Source organism: Pimephales promelas, chromosome 13, assembly GCF_988280905.1.
Source record: "Pimephales promelas chromosome 13, fPimPro1.hap1.1, whole genome shotgun sequence".
Lineage (NCBI taxonomy): Eukaryota > Metazoa > Chordata > Actinopteri > Cypriniformes > Leuciscidae > Pimephales > Pimephales promelas.
In genome coordinates, this window is record NC_142781.1 from 7,183,031 (window position 1) to 7,198,185 (window position 15,155).

The window sequence follows — 15,155 nt, forward strand, 5'->3', positions numbered from 1 at the left end:
GCCAACAAAAATAGCAGCTTTTTGCCATTTTAAGGACAGTGGGCAGTCTATCGTTTCAGTCGCTTTTGAACAAGCGTACGCTAAAAGAGGTCGGACTGTCTTCCAAGTTAAGTTTCCGTAGTGTAGTGGTTATCACGTTCGCTTTACACGCGAAAGGTCCTCAGTTCGAAACTGGGCGGAAACAAGTAAAGGGGCTTTTAATATACGTGCTGAAATTCGCAACAAAGTTTTTGGACTATTGAAATTAGGTGAGGGCAATTGTACCAAAGAGCTGTAGGCAGACTGCCATTCCGAATGAGCTCTTATCTGTTGTTTGTGGAATTTAAACAGCTTGTCACAATGCTTGCAGGAAAGATTATGGGATGGAGCCATTTTCGAAAAAGCACATATCTTACATAAGGAGGTTTCTGTAGTGTAGTGGTGATCACGTTCGCCTAACACGCGAAAGGGCCTCGGTTCGAAACCGAGCAGAAACAGCAATTGGCTTTTGGCAGAAAATTTAAACTGATTGCCACAACAGGAGGGCTCAGCTCACTTTTCCTTGGTACACTTTTTAACAAGCCTGCACCAGAAGATTTCTGTCTGCACGTGAAGGGCTTGTTTCCGTAGTGTAGTGGTTATCACGTTCGCCTCACACGCGAAAGGTCCCCAGTTCTAAAACTGGGCGGAAACTGTGGATGGTCTTTGCTAACATTTTTCAGTGGTTTTCTGTTGAGCAGGTAAGAACACTTGCAGGGCGATTTGCGGTGTAAATTCTTTAGAAAAGGACTAAAACAAAACAAATGACCATTGAAGTTTCCTGTAGAGTAATAAAAAATGTTAAGTCTGCCAACAAAAATAGCAGCTTTTTGCCATTTTAAGGACAGTGGGCAGTCTATCGTTTCAGTCGCTTTTGAACAAGCGTACGCTAAAAGAGGTCGGACTGTCTTCCAAGTTAAATTTCCGTAGTGTAGTGGTTATCACGTTCGCTTTACACGTGAAAGGTCCTCAGTTCGAAACTGGGCGGAAACAATTAAAGGGGTTTTTAATATACGTGCTGAAATTCGCAACAAAGTTTTTGGACTATTGAAATTAGGTGAGGGCAATTGGACCAAAGAGCTGTAGGCAGACTGCCATTCCGAATGAGCTCTTATCTGTTGTTTGTGGAATTTAAACAGCTTGTCACAATGCTTGCAGGAAAGATTATGGGATGGAGCCATTTTCGAAAAAGCACATATCGTACATAAGGAGGTTTCTGTAGTGTAGTGGTGATCACCTTCGCCTAACACGCGAAAGGGCCTCGGTTCGAAACCGAGCAGAAACAGCAATTGGCTTTTGGCAGAAAATTTAAACTGTTTGCCACAACAGGAGGGCTCAGCTCACTTTTCCTTTGTACACTTTTTAACAAGCCTGCACCAGAAGATTTCTGTCTGCACATAAAGGGCTTGTTTCCGTAGTGTAGTGGTTATCACGTTCGCCTCACACGCGAAAGGTCCCCAGTTCGAAACTGGGCGGAAACTGTGGATGGTCTTTGCTAACATTTTTTCAGTGGTTTTCTGTTGAGCGGGTCAGAACACTTGCAGGGCGATTTGTGGTGTAAATTCTTTAGAAAAGGACTAAAACAAAACAAATGACCATTGAAGTTTCCTGTAGAGTAATAAAAAATGTTTAGTCTGCCAACAAAAATAGCAGCTTTTTGCCATTTTAAGGACAGTGGGCAGTCTATCGTTTCAGTCGCTTTTGAACAAGCGTACGCTAAAAGAGGTCGGACTGTCTTCCAAGTTAAGTTTCCGTAGTGTAGTGGTTATCACGTTCGCTTTACACGCGAAAGGTCCTCAGTTCGAAACTGGGCGGAAACAAGTAAAGGGGTTTTTAATATACGTGCTGAAATTCGCAACAAAGTTTTTGGACTATTGAAATTAGGTGAGGGCAATTGGACCAAAGAGCTGTAGGCAGACTGCCATTCCGAATGAGCTCTTATCTGTTGTTTGTGGAATTTAAACAGCTTGTCACAATGCTTGCAGGAAAGATTATGGGATGGAGCCATTTTCGAAAAAGCACATATCGTACATAAGGAGGTTTCTGTAGTGTAGTGGTGATCACCTTCGCCTAACACGCGAAAGGGCCTCGGTTCGAAACCGAGCAGAAACAGCAATTGGCTTTTGGCAGAAAATTTAAACTGTTTGCCACAACAGGAGGGCTCAGCTCACTTTTCCTTTGTACACTTTTTAACAAGCCTGCACCAGAAGATTTCTGTCTGCACATAAAGGGCTTGTTTCCGTAGTGTAGTGGTTATCACGTTCGCCTCACACGCGAAAGGTCCCCAGTTCGAAACTGGGCGGAAACTGTGGATGGTCTTTGCTAACATTTTTCAGTGGTTTTCTGTTGAGCAGGTCAGAACACTTGCAGGGCGATTTGCGGTGTAAATTCTTTAGAAAAGGACTAAAACAAAACAAATGACCATTGAAGTTTCCTGTAGAGTAATAAAAAATGTTTAGTCTGCCAACAAAAATAGCAGCTTTTTGCCATTTTAAGGACAGTGGGCAGTCTATCGTTTCAGTCGCTTTTGAACAAGCGTACGCTAAAAGAGGTCGGACTGTCTTCCAAGATAAGTTTCCGTAGTGTAGTGGTTATCACGTTCGCTTTACACGCGAAAGGTCCTCAGTTCGAAACTGGGCGGAAACAAGTAAAGGGGTTTTTAATATACGTGCTGAAATTCGCAGCAAAGTTTTTGGACTATTGAAATTAGGTGAGGGCAATTGTACCAAAGAGCTGTAGGGAGACTGCCATTCCGAATGAGCTCTTATCTGTTGTTTGTGGAATTTAAACAGCTTGTCACAATGCTTGCAGGAAAGATTATGGGATGGAGCCATTTTCGAAAAAGCACATATCTTACATAAGGAGGTTTCTGTAGTGTAGTGGTGATCACGTTCGCCTAACACGCGAAAGGGCCTCGGTTCGAAACCGAGCAGAAACAGCAATTGGCTTTTGGCAGAAAATTTAAACTGTTTGCCACAACAGGAGGGCTCAGCTCACTTTTCCTTTGTACACTTTTTAACAAGCCTGCACCAGAAGATTTCTGTCTGCACATAAAGGGCTTGTTTCCGTAGTGTAGTGGTTATCACGTTCGCTTCACACGCGAAAGGTCCCCAGTTCGAAACTGGGCGGAAACTGTGGATGGTCTTTGCTAACATTTTTCAGTGGTTTTCTGTAGAGCGGGTCAGAACACTTGCAGGGCGATTTGTGGTGTAAATTCTTTAGAAAAGGACTAAAACAAAACAAATGACCATTGAAGTTTCCTGTAGAGTAATAAAAAAAAATGTTTAGTCTGCCAACAAAAATAGCAGCTTTTTGCCATTTTAAGGACAGTGGGCAGTCTATCGTTTCAGTCGCTTTTGAACAAGCGTACGCTAAAAGTGGTCGGACTGTCTTCCAAGTTAAGTTTCCGTAGTGTAGTGGTTATCACGTTCGCTTTACACGCGAAAGGTCCTCAGTTCGAAACTGGGCGGAAACAAGTAAAGGGGTTTTTAATATACGTGCTGAAATTCGCAACAAAGTTTTTGGACTATTGAAATTAGGTGAGGGCAATTGTACCAAAGAGCTGTAGGCAGACTGCCATTCCGAATGAGCTCTTATCTGTTGTTTGTGGAATTTAAAGAGCTTGTCACAATGCTTGCAGGAAAGATTATGGGATGGAGCCATTTTCGAAAAAGCACATGTCTTACATAAGGAGGTTTCTGTAGTGTAGTGGTGATCACGTTCGCCTAACACGCGAAAGGGCCTCGGTTCGAAACCGAGCAGAAACAGCAATTGGCTTTTGGCAGAAAATTTAAACTGTTTGCCACAAAAGGAGGGCTCAGCTCACTTTTCCTTTGTACACTTTTTAACAAGCCTGCACCAGAAGATTTCTGTCTGCACATAAAGGGCTTGTTTCCGTAGTGTAGTGGTTATCACGTTCGCTTCACACGCGAAAGGTCCCCAGTTCGAAACTGGGCGGAAACTGTGGATGGTCTTTGCTAACATTTTTCAGTGGTTTTCTGTTGAGCAGGTCAGAACACTTGCAGGGCGATTTGCGGTGTAAATTCTTTAGAAAAGGACTAAAACAAAACAAATGACCATTGAAGTTTCCTGTAGAGTAATAAAAAAAAATGTTTAGTCTGCCAACAAAAATAGCAGCTTTTTGCCATTTTAAGGACAGTGGGCAGTCTATCGTTTCAGTCGCTTTTGAACAAGCGTACGCTAAAAGTGGTCGGACTGTCTTCCAAGTTAAGTTTCCGTAGTGTAGTGGTTATCACGTTCGCTTTACACGCGAAAGGTCCTCAGTTCGAAACTGGGCGGAAACAAGTAAAGGGGTTTTTAATATACGTGCTGAAATTCGCAACAAAGTTTTTGGACTATTGAAATTAGGTGAGGGCAATTGTACCAAAGAGCTGTAGGCAGACTGCCATTCCGAATGAGCTCTTATCTGTTGTTTGTGGAATTTAAACAGCTTGTCACAATGCTTGCAGGAAAGATTATGGGATGGAGCCATTTTCGAAAAAGCACATATCTTACATAAAGAGGTTTCTGTAGTGTAGTGGTGATCACGTTCGCCTAACACGCGAAAGGGCCTCGGTTTCGAAACCGAGCAGAAACAGCAATTGGCTTTTGGCAGAAAATTTAAACTGTTTGCCACAACAGGAGGGCTCAGCTCACTTTTCCTTGGTACACTTTTTAACAAGCCTGCACCAGAAGATTTCTGTCTGCACCTGAAGGGCTTGTTTCCGTAGTGTAGTGGTTATCACGTTCGCCTCACACGCGAAAGGTCCCCAGTTCGAAACTGGGCGGAAACTGTGGATGGTCTTTGCTAACATTTTTTCAGTGGTTTTCTGTTGAGCGGGTCAGAACACTTGCAGGGCGATTTGTGGTGTAAATTCTTTAGAAAAGGACTAAAACAAAACAAATGACCATTGAAGTTTCCTGTAGAGTAATAAAAAATGTTTAGTCTGCCAACAAAAATAGCAGCTTTTTGTCATTTTAAGGACAGTGGGCAGTCTATCGTTTCAGTCGCTTTTGAACAAGCGTACGCTAAAAGAGGTCGGACTGTCTTCCAAGATAAGTTTCCGTAGTGTAGTGGTTATCACGTTCGCTTTACACGCGAAAGGTCCTCAGTTCGAAACTGGGCGGAAACAACTAAAGGGGTTTTTAATATACGTGCTGAAATTCGCAACAAAGTTTTTGGACTATTGAAATTAGGTGAGGGCAATTGTACCAAAGAGCTGTAGGCAGACTGCCATTCCGAATGAGCTCTCATCTGTTGTTTGTGGAATTTAAACAGCTTGTCACAATGCTTGCAGGAAAGATTATGGGATGGAGCCATTTTCGAAAAAGCACATGTCTTACACAAGGAGGTTTCTGTAGTGTAGTGGTGATCACGTTCGCCTAACACGCGAAAGGGCCTCGGTTCGAAACCGAGCAGAAACAGCAATTGGCTTTTGGCAGAAAATTTAAACTGTTTGCCACAAAAGGAGGGCTCAGCTCACTTTTCCTTTGTACACTTTTTAACAAGCCTGCACCAGAAGATTTCTGTCTGCACATAAAGGGCTTGTTTCCGTAGTGTAGTGGTTATCACGTTCGCCTCACACGCGAAAGGTCCCCAGTTCGAAACTGGGCGGAAACTGTGGATGGTCTTTGCTAACATTTTTCAGTGGTTTTCTGTTGAGCAGGTCAGAACACTTGCAGGGCGATTTGCGGTGTAAATTCTTTAGAAAAGGACTAAAACAAAACAAATGACCATTGAAGTTTCCTGTAGAGTAATAAAAAAAATGTTTAGTCTGCCAACAAAAATAGCAGCTTTTTGCCATTTTAAGGACAGTGGGCAGTCTATCGTTTCAGTCGCTTTTGAACAAGCGTACGCTAAAAGAGGTCGGACTGTCTTCCAAGTTAAGTTTCCGTAGTGTAGTGGTTATCACGTTCGCTTTACACGCTAAAGGTCCTCAGTTCGAAACTGGGCGGAAACAAGTAAAGGGGTTTTTAATATACGTGCTGAAATTCGCAACAAAGTTTTTGGACTATTGAAATTAGGTGAGGGCAATTGGACCAAAGAGCTGTAGGCAGACTGCCATTCCGAATGAGCTCTTATCTGTTGTTTGTGGAATTTAAACAGCTTGTCACAATGCTTGCAGGAAAGATTATGGGATGGAGCCATTTTCGAAAAAGCACATATCGTACATAAGGAGGTTTCTGTAGTGTAGTGGTGATCACGTTCGCCTAACACGCGAAAGGGCCTCGGTTCGAAACCGAGCAGAAACAGCAATTGGCTTTTGGCAGAAAATTTAAACTGTTTGCCACAACAGGAGGGCTCAGCTCACTTTTCCTTGGTACACTTTTTAACAAGCCTGCACCAGAAGATTTCTGTCTGCACCTGAAGGGCTTGTTTCCGTAGTGTAGTTGTTATCACGTTCGCCTCACACGCGAAAGGTCCCCAGTTCGAAACTGGGCGGAAACTGTGGATGGTCTTTGCTAACATTTTTTCAGTGGTTTTCTGTTGAGCGGGTCAGAACACTTGCAGGGCGATTTGTGGTGAAAATTCTTTAGAAAAGGACTAAAACAAAACAAATGACCATTGAAGTTTCCTGTAGAGTAATAAAAAATGTTTAGTCTGCCAACAAAAATAGCAGCTTTTTGCCATTTTAAGGACAGTGGGCAGTCTATCGTTTCAGTCGCTTTTGAACAAGCGTACGCTAAAAGAGGTCGGACTGTCTTCCAAGTTAAGTTTCCGTAGTGTAGTGGTTATCACGTTCGCTTTACACGCGAAAGGTCCTCAGTTCGAAACTGGGCGGAAACAAGTAAAGGGGTTTTTAATATACGTGCTGAAATTCGCAACAAAGTTTTTGGACTATTGAAATTAGGTGAGGGCAATTGTACCAAAGAGCTGTAGGCAGACTGCCATTCCGAATGAGCTCTTATCTGTTGTTTGTGGAATTTAAACAGCTTGTCACAATGCTTGCAGGAAAGATTATGGGATGGAGCCATTTTCGAAAAAGCACATATCTTACATTAAGAGGTTTCTGTAGTGTAGTGGTGATCACGTTCGCCTAACACGCGAAAGGGCCTCGGTTCGAAACCGAGCAGAAACAGCAATTGGCTTTTGGCAGAAAATTTAAACTGTTTGCCACAACAGGAGGGCTCAGCTCACTTTTCCTTGGTACACTTTTTAACAAGCCTGCACCAGAAGATTTCTGTCTGCACCTGAAGGGCTTGTTTCCGTAGTGTAGTGGTTATCACGTTCGCCTCACACGCGAAAGGTCCCCAGTTCGAAACTGGGCGGAAACTGTGGATGGTCTTTGCTAACATTTTTTCAGTGGTTTTCTGTTGAGCAGGTCAGAACACTTGCAGGGCGATTTGTGGTGTAAATTCTTTAGAAAAGGACTAAAACAAAACAAATGACCATTGAAGTTTCCTGTAGAGTAATAAAAAATGTTTAGTCTGCCAACAAAAATAGCAGCTTTTTGCCATTTTAAGGACAGTGGGCAGTCTATCGTTTCAGTCGCTTTTGAACAAGCGTACGCTAAAAGAGGTCGGACTGTCTTCCAAGTTAAGTTTCCGTAGTGTAGTGGTTATCACGTTCGCTTTACACGCGAAAGGTCCTCAGTTCGAAACTGGGCGGAAACAACTAAAGGGGTTTTTAATATACGTGCTGAAATTCGCAACAAAGTTTTTGGACTATTGAAATTAGGTGAGGGCAATTGTACCAAAGAGCTGTAGGCAGACTGCCATTCCGAATGAGCTCTCATCTGTTGTTTGTGGAATTTAAACAGCTTGTCACAATGCTTGCAGGAAAGATTATGGGATGGAGCCATTTTCGAAAAAGCACATGTCTTACACAAGGAGGTTTCTGTAGTGTAGTGGTGATCACGTTCGCCTAACACGCGAAAGGGCCTCGGTTCGAAACCGAGCAGAAACAGCAATTGGCTTTTGGCAGAAAATTTAAACTGTTTGCCACAAAAGGAGGGCTCAGCTCACTTTTCCTTTGTACACTTTTTAACAAGCCTGCACCAGAAGATTTCTGTCTGCACATAAAGGGCTTGTTTCCGTAGTGTAGTGGTTATCACGTTCGCTTCACACGCGAAAGGTCCCCAGTTCGAAACTGGGCGGAAACTGTGGATGGTCTTTGCTAACATTTTTCAGTGGTTTTCTGTTGAGCAGGTCAGAACACTTGCAGGGCGATTTGCGGTGTAAATTCTTTAGAAAAGGACTAAAACAAAACAAATGACCATTGAAGTTTCCTGTAGAGTAATAAAAAAAATGTTTAGTCTGCCAAAAAAAATAGCAGCTTTTTGCCATTTTAAGGACAGTGGGCAGTCTATCGTTTCAGTCGCTTTTGAACAAGCGTACGCTAAAAGAGGTCGGACTGTCTTCCAAGTTAAGTTTCCGTAGTGTAGTCGTTATCACGTTCGCTTTACACGCGAAAGGTCCTCAGTTCGAAACTGGGCGGAAACAAGTAAAGGGGTTTTTAATATACGTGCTGAAATTCGCAACAAAGTTTTTGGACTATTGAAATTAGGTGAGGGCAATTGTACCAAAGAGCTGTAGGCAGACTGCCATTCCGAATGAGCTCTTATCTGTTGTTTGTGGAATTTAAACAGCTTGTCACAATGCTTGCAGGAAAGATTATGGGATGGAGCCATTTTCGAAAAAGCACATGTCTTACATAATGAGGTTTCTGTAGTGTAGTGGTGATCACGTTCGCCTAACACGCGAAAGGGCCTCGGTTCGAAACCGAACAGAAACAGCAATTGGCTTTTGGCAGAAAATTTAAACTGTTTGCCACAAAAGGAGGGCTCAGCTCACTTTTCCTTTGTACACTTTTTAACAAGCCTGCACCAGAAGATTTCTGTCTGCACCTAAAGGGCTTGTTTCCGTAGTGTAGTGGTTATCACGTTCGCTTCACACGCGAAAGGTCCCCAGTTCGAAACTGGGCGGAAACTGTGGATGGTCTTTGCTAACATTTTTCAGTGGTTTTCTGTTGAGCAGGTCAGAACACTTGCAGGGCGATTTGCGGTGTAAATTCTTTAGAAAAGGACTAAAACAAAACAAATGACCATTGAAGTTTCCTGTAGAGTAATAAAAAAAAATGTTTAGTCTGCCAACAAAAATAGCAGCTTTTTGCCATTTTAAGGACAGTGGGCAGTCTATCGTTTCAGTCGCTTTTGAACAAGCGTACGCTAAAAGAGTTTGGACTGTCTTCCAAGTTAAGTTTCCGTAGTGTAGTGGTTATCACGTTCGCTTTACACGCGAAAGGTCCTCAGTTCGAAACTGGGCGGAAACAAGTAAAGGGGTTTTTAATATACGTGCTGAAATTCGCAACAAAGTTTTTGGACTATTGAAATTAGGTGAGGGCAATTGGACCAAAGAGCTGTAGGCAGACTGCCATTCCGAATGAGCTCTTATCTGTTATTTGTGGAATTTAAACAGCTTGTCACAATGCTTGCAGGAAAGATTATGGGATAGAGACATTTTCGAAAATGCACATATCTTACATAAGGAGGTTTCTGTAGTGTAGTGGTGATCACGTTCGCCTAACACGCGAAAGGGCCTCGGTTCGAAACCGAGCAGAAACAGCAATTGGCTTTTGGCAGAAAATTTAAACTGTTTGCCACAACAGGAGGGCTCAGCTCACTTTTCCTTTGTACACTTTTTAACAAGCCTGCACCAGAAGATTTCTGTCTGCACCTAAAGGGCTTGTTTCCGTAGTGTAGTGGTTATCACGTTCGCCTCACACGCGAAAGGTCCCCAGTTCGAAACTGGGCGGAAACTGTGGATGGTCTTTGCTAACATTTTTTCAGTGGTTTTCTGTTGAGCAGGTCAGAACACTTGCAGGGCGATTTGCGGTGTAAATTCTTTAGAAAAGGACTAAAACAAAACAAATGACCATTGAAGTTTCCTGTAGAGTAATAAAAAAAAATGTTTAGTCTGCCAACAAAAATAGCAGCTTTTTGCCATTTTAAGGACAGTGGGCAGTCTATCGTTTCAGTCGCTTTTGAACAAGCGTACGCTAAAAGTGGTCGGACTGTCTTCCAAGTTAAGTTTCCGTAGTGTAGTGGTTATCACGTTCGCTTTACACGCGAAAGGTCCTCAGTTCGAAACTGGGCGGAAACAAGTAAAGGGGTTTTTAATATACGTGCTGAAATTCGCAACAAAGTTTTTGGACTATTGAAATTAGGTGAGGGCAATTGTACCAAAGAGCTGTAGGCAGACTGCCATTCCGAATGAGCTCTTATCTGTTGTTTGTGGAATTTAAACAGCTTGTCACAATGCTTGCAGGAAAGATTATGGGATGGAGCCATTTTCGAAAAAGCACATATCTTACATAAAGAGGTTTCTGTAGTGTAGTGGTGATCACGTTCGCCTAACACGCGAAAGGGCCTCGGTTTCGAAACCGAGCAGAAACAGCAATTGGCTTTTGGCAGAAAATTTAAACTGTTTGCCACAACAGGAGGGCTCAGCTCACTTTTCCTTGGTACACTTTTTAACAAGCCTGCACCAGAAGATTTCTGTCTGCACCTGAAGGGCTTGTTTCCGTAGTGTAGTGGTTATCACGTTCGCCTCACACGCGAAAGGTCCCCAGTTCGAAACTGGGCGGAAACTGTGGATGGTCTTTGCTAACATTTTTTCAGTGGTTTTCTGTTGAGCGGGTCAGAACACTTGCAGGGCGATTTGTGGTGTAAATTCTTTAGAAAAGGACTAAAACAAAACAAATGACCATTGAAGTTTCCTGTAGAGTAATAAAAAATGTTTAGTCTGCCAACAAAAATAGCAGCTTTTTGTCATTTTAAGGACAGTGGGCAGTCTATCGTTTCAGTCGCTTTTGAACAAGCGTACGCTAAAAGAGGTCGGACTGTCTTCCAAGTTAAGTTTCCGTAGTGTAGTGGTTATCACGTTCGCTTTACACGCGAAAGGTCCTCAGTTCGAAACTGGGCGGAAACAACTAAAGGGGTTTTTAATATACGTGCTGAAATTCGCAACAAAGTTTTTGGACTATTGAAATTAGGTGAGGGCAATTGTACCAAAGAGCTGTAGGCAGACTGCCATTCCGAATGAGCTCTCATCTGTTGTTTGTGGAATTTAAACAGCTTGTCACAATGCTTGCAGGAAAGATTATGGGATGGAGCCATTTTCGAAAAAGCACATGTCTTACACAAGGAGGTTTCTGTAGTGTAGTGGTGATCACGTTCGCCTAACACGCGAAAGGGCCTCGGTTCGAAACCGAGCAGAAACAGCAATTGGCTTTTGGCAGAAAATTTAAACTGTTTGCCACAAAAGGAGGGCTCAGCTCACTTTTCCTTTGTACACTTTTTAACAAGCCTGCACCAGAAGATTTCTGTCTGCACATAAAGGGCTTGTTTCCGTAGTGTAGTGGTTATCACGTTCGCCTCACACGCGAAAGGTCCCCAGTTCGAAACTGGGCGGAAACTGTGGATGGTCTTTGCTAACATTTTTCAGTGGTTTTCTGTTGAGCAGGTCAGAACACTTGCAGGGCGATTTGCGGTGTAAATTCTTTAGAAAAGGACTAAAACAAAACAAATGACCATTGAAGTTTCCTGTAGAGTAATAAAAAAAATGTTTAGTCTGCCAACAAAAATAGCAGCTTTTTGCCATTTTAAGGACAGTGGGCAGTCTATCGTTTCAGTCGCTTTTGAACAAGCGTACGCTAAAAGAGGTCGGACTGTCTTCCAAGTTAAGTTTCCGTAGTGTAGTGGTTATCACGTTCGCTTTACACGCTAAAGGTCCTCAGTTCGAAACTGGGCGGAAACAAGTAAAGGGGTTTTTAATATACGTGCTGAAATTCGCAACAAAGTTTTTGGACTATTGAAATTAGGTGAGGGCAATTGGACCAAAGAGCTGTAGGCAGACTGCCATTCCGAATGAGCTCTTATCTGTTGTTTGTGGAATTTAAACAGCTTGTCACAATGCTTGCAGGAAAGATTATGGGATGGAGCCATTTTCGAAAAAGCACATATCGTACATAAGGAGGTTTCTGTAGTGTAGTGGTGATCACGTTCGCCTAACACGCGAAAGGGCCTCGGTTCGAAACCGAGCAGAAACAGCAATTGGCTTTTGGCAGAAAATTTAAACTGTTTGCCACAACAGGAGGGCTCAGCTCACTTTTCCTTGGTACACTTTTTAACAAGCCTGCACCAGAAGATTTCTGTCTGCACCTGAAGGGCTTGTTTCCGTAGTGTAGTTGTTATCACGTTCGCCTCACACGCGAAAGGTCCCCAGTTCGAAACTGGGCGGAAACTGTGGATGGTCTTTGCTAACATTTTTTCAGTGGTTTTCTGTTGAGCGGGTCAGAACACTTGCAGGGCGATTTGTGGTGAAAATTCTTTAGAAAAGGACTAAAACAAAACAAATGACCATTGAAGTTTCCTGTAGAGTAATAAAAAATGTTTAGTCTGCCAACAAAAATAGCAGCTTTTTGCCATTTTAAGGACAGTGGGCAGTCTATCGTTTCAGTCGCTTTTGAACAAGCGTACGCTAAAAGAGGTCGGACTGTCTTCCAAGTTAAGTTTCCGTAGTGTAGTGGTTATCACGTTCGCTTTACACGCGAAAGGTCCTCAGTTCGAAACTGGGCGGAAACAAGTAAAGGGGTTTTTAATATACGTGCTGAAATTCGCAACAAAGTTTTTGGACTATTGAAATTAGGTGAGGGCAATTGTACCAAAGAGCTGTAGGCAGACTGCCATTCCGAATGAGCTCTTATCTGTTGTTTGTGGAATTTAAACAGCTTGTCACAATGCTTGCAGGAAAGATTATGGGATGGAGCCATTTTCGAAAAAGCACATATCTTACATTAAGAGGTTTCTGTAGTGTAGTGGTGATCACGTTCGCCTAACACGCGAAAGGGCCTCGGTTCGAAACCGAGCAGAAACAGCAATTGGCTTTTGGCAGAAAATTTAAACTGTTTGCCACAACAGGAGGGCTCAGCTCACTTTTCCTTGGTACACTTTTTAACAAGCCTGCACCAGAAGATTTCTGTCTGCACCTGAAGGGCTTGTTTCCGTAGTGTAGTGGTTATCACGTTCGCCTCACACGCGAAAGGTCCCCAGTTCGAAACTGGGCGGAAACTGTGGATGGTCTTTGCTAACATTTTTTCAGTGGTTTTCTGTTGAGCAGGTCAGAACACTTGCAGGGCGATTTGTGGTGTAAATTCTTTAGAAAAGGACTAAAACAAAACAAATGACCATTGAAGTTTCCTGTAGAGTAATAAAAAATGTTTAGTCTGCCAACAAAAATAGCAGCTTTTTGCCATTTTAAGGACAGTGGGCAGTCTATCGTTTCAGTCGCTTTTGAACAAGCGTACGCTAAAAGAGGTCGGACTGTCTTCCAAGTTAAGTTTCCGTAGTGTAGTGGTTATCACGTTCGCTTTACACGCGAAAGGTCCTCAGTTCGAAACTGGGCGGAAACAACTAAAGGGGTTTTTAATATACGTGCTGAAATTCGCAACAAAGTTTTTGGACTATTGAAATTAGGTGAGGGCAATTGTACCAAAGAGCTGTAGGCAGACTGCCATTCCGAATGAGCTCTCATCTGTTGTTTGTGGAATTTAAACAGCTTGTCACAATGCTTGCAGGAAAGATTATGGGATGGAGCCATTTTCGAAAAAGCACATGTCTTACACAAGGAGGTTTCTGTAGTGTAGTGGTGATCACGTTCGCCTAACACGCGAAAGGGCCTCGGTTCGAAACCGAGCAGAAACAGCAATTGGCTTTTGGCAGAAAATTTAAACTGTTTGCCACAAAAGGAGGGCTCAGCTCACTTTTCCTTTGTACACTTTTTAACAAGCCTGCACCAGAAGATTTCTGTCTGCACATAAAGGGCTTGTTTCCGTAGTGTAGTGGTTATCACGTTCGCTTCACACGCGAAAGGTCCCCAGTTCGAAACTGGGCGGAAACTGTGGATGGTCTTTGCTAACATTTTTCAGTGGTTTTCTGTTGAGCAGGTCAGAACACTTGCAGGGCGATTTGCGGTGTAAATTCTTTAGAAAAGGACTAAAACAAAACAAATGACCATTGAAGTTTCCTGTAGAGTAATAAAAAAAATGTTTAGTCTGCCAAAAAAAATAGCAGCTTTTTGCCATTTTAAGGACAGTGGGCAGTCTATCGTTTCAGTCGCTTTTGAACAAGCGTACGCTAAAAGAGGTCGGACTGTCTTCCAAGTTAAGTTTCCGTAGTGTAGTCGTTATCACGTTCGCTTTACACGCGAAAGGTCCTCAGTTCGAAACTGGGCGGAAACAAGTAAAGGGGTTTTTAATATACGTGCTGAAATTCGCAACAAAGTTTTTGGACTATTGAAATTAGGTGAGGGCAATTGTACCAAAGAGCTGTAGGCAGACTGCCATTCCGAATGAGCTCTTATCTGTTGTTTGTGGAATTTAAACAGCTTGTCACAATGCTTGCAGGAAAGATTATGGGATGGAGCCATTTTCGAAAAAGCACATGTCTTACATAATGAGGTTTCTGTAGTGTAGTGGTGATCACGTTCGCCTAACACGCGAAAGGGCCTCGGTTCGAAACCGAACAGAAACAGCAATTGGCTTTTGGCAGAAAATTTAAACTGTTTGCCACAAAAGGAGGGCTCAGCTCACTTTTCCTTTGTACACTTTTTAACAAGCCTGCACCAGAAGATTTCTGTCTGCACCTAAAGGGCTTGTTTCCGTAGTGTAGTGGTTATCACGTTCGCTTCACACGCGAAAGGTCCCCAGTTCGAAACTGGGCGGAAACTGTGGATGGTCTTTGCTAACATTTTTCAGTGGTTTTCTGTTGAGCAGGTCAGAACACTTGCAGGGCGATTTGCGGTGTAAATTCTTTAGAAAAGGACTAAAACAAAACAAATGACCATTGAAGTTTCCTGTAGAGTAATAAAAAAAAATGTTTAGTCTGCCAACAAAAATAGCAGCTTTTTGCCATTTTAAGGACAGTGGGCAGTCTATCGTTTCAGTCGCTTTTGAACAAGCGTACGCTAAAAGAGTTTGGACTGTCTTCCAAGTTAAGTTTCCGTAGTGTAGTGGTTATCACGTTCGCTTTACACGCGAAAGGTCCTCAGTTCGAAACTGGGCGGAAACAAGTAAAGGGGTTTTTAATATACGTGCTGAAATTCGCAACAAAGTTTTTGGACTATTGAAATTAGGTGAG

General features: G+C 42.8%; 35 non-coding genes across 35 annotated transcripts; all 35 read left to right on the forward strand.

Moving 5' to 3' along the window:
* The first annotated feature begins 111 nt into the window (after positions 1–111).
* trnav-uac (transfer RNA valine (anticodon UAC)) lies at positions 112–184 on the forward strand. The gene has a single exon. It is a non-coding gene; the product is annotated as a tRNA-Val (tRNA).
* Positions 185–403: 219 nt separating this feature from the next.
* Positions 404–476, forward strand: trnav-aac (transfer RNA valine (anticodon AAC)). Its single transcript has one exon. It is a non-coding gene; the product is annotated as a tRNA-Val (tRNA).
* Positions 477–1,426: 950 nt separating this feature from the next.
* trnav-cac (transfer RNA valine (anticodon CAC)) lies at positions 1,427–1,499 on the forward strand. Its single transcript has one exon. It is a non-coding gene; the product is annotated as a tRNA-Val (tRNA).
* A 266-nt stretch (positions 1,500–1,765) lies between these two features.
* Positions 1,766–1,838, forward strand: trnav-uac (transfer RNA valine (anticodon UAC)). The gene has a single exon. It is a non-coding gene; the product is annotated as a tRNA-Val (tRNA).
* A 415-nt stretch (positions 1,839–2,253) lies between these two features.
* On the forward strand, positions 2,254–2,326 carry trnav-cac (transfer RNA valine (anticodon CAC)). Its single transcript has one exon. It is a non-coding gene; the product is annotated as a tRNA-Val (tRNA).
* Positions 2,327–2,591: 265 nt separating this feature from the next.
* On the forward strand, positions 2,592–2,664 carry trnav-uac (transfer RNA valine (anticodon UAC)). Its single transcript has one exon. It is a non-coding gene; the product is annotated as a tRNA-Val (tRNA).
* Positions 2,665–2,883: 219 nt separating this feature from the next.
* Positions 2,884–2,956, forward strand: trnav-aac (transfer RNA valine (anticodon AAC)). The gene has a single exon. It is a non-coding gene; the product is annotated as a tRNA-Val (tRNA).
* A 464-nt stretch (positions 2,957–3,420) lies between these two features.
* On the forward strand, positions 3,421–3,493 carry trnav-uac (transfer RNA valine (anticodon UAC)). Its single transcript has one exon. It is a non-coding gene; the product is annotated as a tRNA-Val (tRNA).
* Positions 3,494–3,712: 219 nt separating this feature from the next.
* On the forward strand, positions 3,713–3,785 carry trnav-aac (transfer RNA valine (anticodon AAC)). The gene has a single exon. It is a non-coding gene; the product is annotated as a tRNA-Val (tRNA).
* A 464-nt stretch (positions 3,786–4,249) lies between these two features.
* Positions 4,250–4,322, forward strand: trnav-uac (transfer RNA valine (anticodon UAC)). Its single transcript has one exon. It is a non-coding gene; the product is annotated as a tRNA-Val (tRNA).
* A 416-nt stretch (positions 4,323–4,738) lies between these two features.
* trnav-cac (transfer RNA valine (anticodon CAC)) lies at positions 4,739–4,811 on the forward strand. Its single transcript has one exon. It is a non-coding gene; the product is annotated as a tRNA-Val (tRNA).
* A 266-nt stretch (positions 4,812–5,077) lies between these two features.
* On the forward strand, positions 5,078–5,150 carry trnav-uac (transfer RNA valine (anticodon UAC)). The gene has a single exon. It is a non-coding gene; the product is annotated as a tRNA-Val (tRNA).
* Positions 5,151–5,369: 219 nt separating this feature from the next.
* On the forward strand, positions 5,370–5,442 carry trnav-aac (transfer RNA valine (anticodon AAC)). The gene has a single exon. It is a non-coding gene; the product is annotated as a tRNA-Val (tRNA).
* A 123-nt stretch (positions 5,443–5,565) lies between these two features.
* Positions 5,566–5,638, forward strand: trnav-cac (transfer RNA valine (anticodon CAC)). Its single transcript has one exon. It is a non-coding gene; the product is annotated as a tRNA-Val (tRNA).
* Positions 5,639–6,197: 559 nt separating this feature from the next.
* On the forward strand, positions 6,198–6,270 carry trnav-aac (transfer RNA valine (anticodon AAC)). The gene has a single exon. It is a non-coding gene; the product is annotated as a tRNA-Val (tRNA).
* Positions 6,271–6,732: 462 nt separating this feature from the next.
* On the forward strand, positions 6,733–6,805 carry trnav-uac (transfer RNA valine (anticodon UAC)). Its single transcript has one exon. It is a non-coding gene; the product is annotated as a tRNA-Val (tRNA).
* Positions 6,806–7,024: 219 nt separating this feature from the next.
* On the forward strand, positions 7,025–7,097 carry trnav-aac (transfer RNA valine (anticodon AAC)). The gene has a single exon. It is a non-coding gene; the product is annotated as a tRNA-Val (tRNA).
* Positions 7,098–7,220: 123 nt separating this feature from the next.
* Positions 7,221–7,293, forward strand: trnav-cac (transfer RNA valine (anticodon CAC)). Its single transcript has one exon. It is a non-coding gene; the product is annotated as a tRNA-Val (tRNA).
* A 266-nt stretch (positions 7,294–7,559) lies between these two features.
* trnav-uac (transfer RNA valine (anticodon UAC)) lies at positions 7,560–7,632 on the forward strand. The gene has a single exon. It is a non-coding gene; the product is annotated as a tRNA-Val (tRNA).
* A 219-nt stretch (positions 7,633–7,851) lies between these two features.
* On the forward strand, positions 7,852–7,924 carry trnav-aac (transfer RNA valine (anticodon AAC)). Its single transcript has one exon. It is a non-coding gene; the product is annotated as a tRNA-Val (tRNA).
* Positions 7,925–9,216: 1,292 nt separating this feature from the next.
* trnav-uac (transfer RNA valine (anticodon UAC)) lies at positions 9,217–9,289 on the forward strand. The gene has a single exon. It is a non-coding gene; the product is annotated as a tRNA-Val (tRNA).
* Positions 9,290–9,508: 219 nt separating this feature from the next.
* On the forward strand, positions 9,509–9,581 carry trnav-aac (transfer RNA valine (anticodon AAC)). The gene has a single exon. It is a non-coding gene; the product is annotated as a tRNA-Val (tRNA).
* Positions 9,582–9,704: 123 nt separating this feature from the next.
* On the forward strand, positions 9,705–9,777 carry trnav-cac (transfer RNA valine (anticodon CAC)). Its single transcript has one exon. It is a non-coding gene; the product is annotated as a tRNA-Val (tRNA).
* A 269-nt stretch (positions 9,778–10,046) lies between these two features.
* On the forward strand, positions 10,047–10,119 carry trnav-uac (transfer RNA valine (anticodon UAC)). The gene has a single exon. It is a non-coding gene; the product is annotated as a tRNA-Val (tRNA).
* Positions 10,120–10,535: 416 nt separating this feature from the next.
* On the forward strand, positions 10,536–10,608 carry trnav-cac (transfer RNA valine (anticodon CAC)). The gene has a single exon. It is a non-coding gene; the product is annotated as a tRNA-Val (tRNA).
* A 266-nt stretch (positions 10,609–10,874) lies between these two features.
* trnav-uac (transfer RNA valine (anticodon UAC)) lies at positions 10,875–10,947 on the forward strand. Its single transcript has one exon. It is a non-coding gene; the product is annotated as a tRNA-Val (tRNA).
* A 219-nt stretch (positions 10,948–11,166) lies between these two features.
* Positions 11,167–11,239, forward strand: trnav-aac (transfer RNA valine (anticodon AAC)). Its single transcript has one exon. It is a non-coding gene; the product is annotated as a tRNA-Val (tRNA).
* Positions 11,240–11,362: 123 nt separating this feature from the next.
* trnav-cac (transfer RNA valine (anticodon CAC)) lies at positions 11,363–11,435 on the forward strand. Its single transcript has one exon. It is a non-coding gene; the product is annotated as a tRNA-Val (tRNA).
* A 559-nt stretch (positions 11,436–11,994) lies between these two features.
* Positions 11,995–12,067, forward strand: trnav-aac (transfer RNA valine (anticodon AAC)). The gene has a single exon. It is a non-coding gene; the product is annotated as a tRNA-Val (tRNA).
* A 462-nt stretch (positions 12,068–12,529) lies between these two features.
* trnav-uac (transfer RNA valine (anticodon UAC)) lies at positions 12,530–12,602 on the forward strand. Its single transcript has one exon. It is a non-coding gene; the product is annotated as a tRNA-Val (tRNA).
* Positions 12,603–12,821: 219 nt separating this feature from the next.
* Positions 12,822–12,894, forward strand: trnav-aac (transfer RNA valine (anticodon AAC)). The gene has a single exon. It is a non-coding gene; the product is annotated as a tRNA-Val (tRNA).
* Positions 12,895–13,017: 123 nt separating this feature from the next.
* On the forward strand, positions 13,018–13,090 carry trnav-cac (transfer RNA valine (anticodon CAC)). The gene has a single exon. It is a non-coding gene; the product is annotated as a tRNA-Val (tRNA).
* Positions 13,091–13,356: 266 nt separating this feature from the next.
* On the forward strand, positions 13,357–13,429 carry trnav-uac (transfer RNA valine (anticodon UAC)). Its single transcript has one exon. It is a non-coding gene; the product is annotated as a tRNA-Val (tRNA).
* Positions 13,430–13,648: 219 nt separating this feature from the next.
* On the forward strand, positions 13,649–13,721 carry trnav-aac (transfer RNA valine (anticodon AAC)). Its single transcript has one exon. It is a non-coding gene; the product is annotated as a tRNA-Val (tRNA).
* Positions 13,722–15,013: 1,292 nt separating this feature from the next.
* Positions 15,014–15,086, forward strand: trnav-uac (transfer RNA valine (anticodon UAC)). Its single transcript has one exon. It is a non-coding gene; the product is annotated as a tRNA-Val (tRNA).
* The last annotated feature ends 69 nt before the right edge of the window (positions 15,087–15,155 follow it).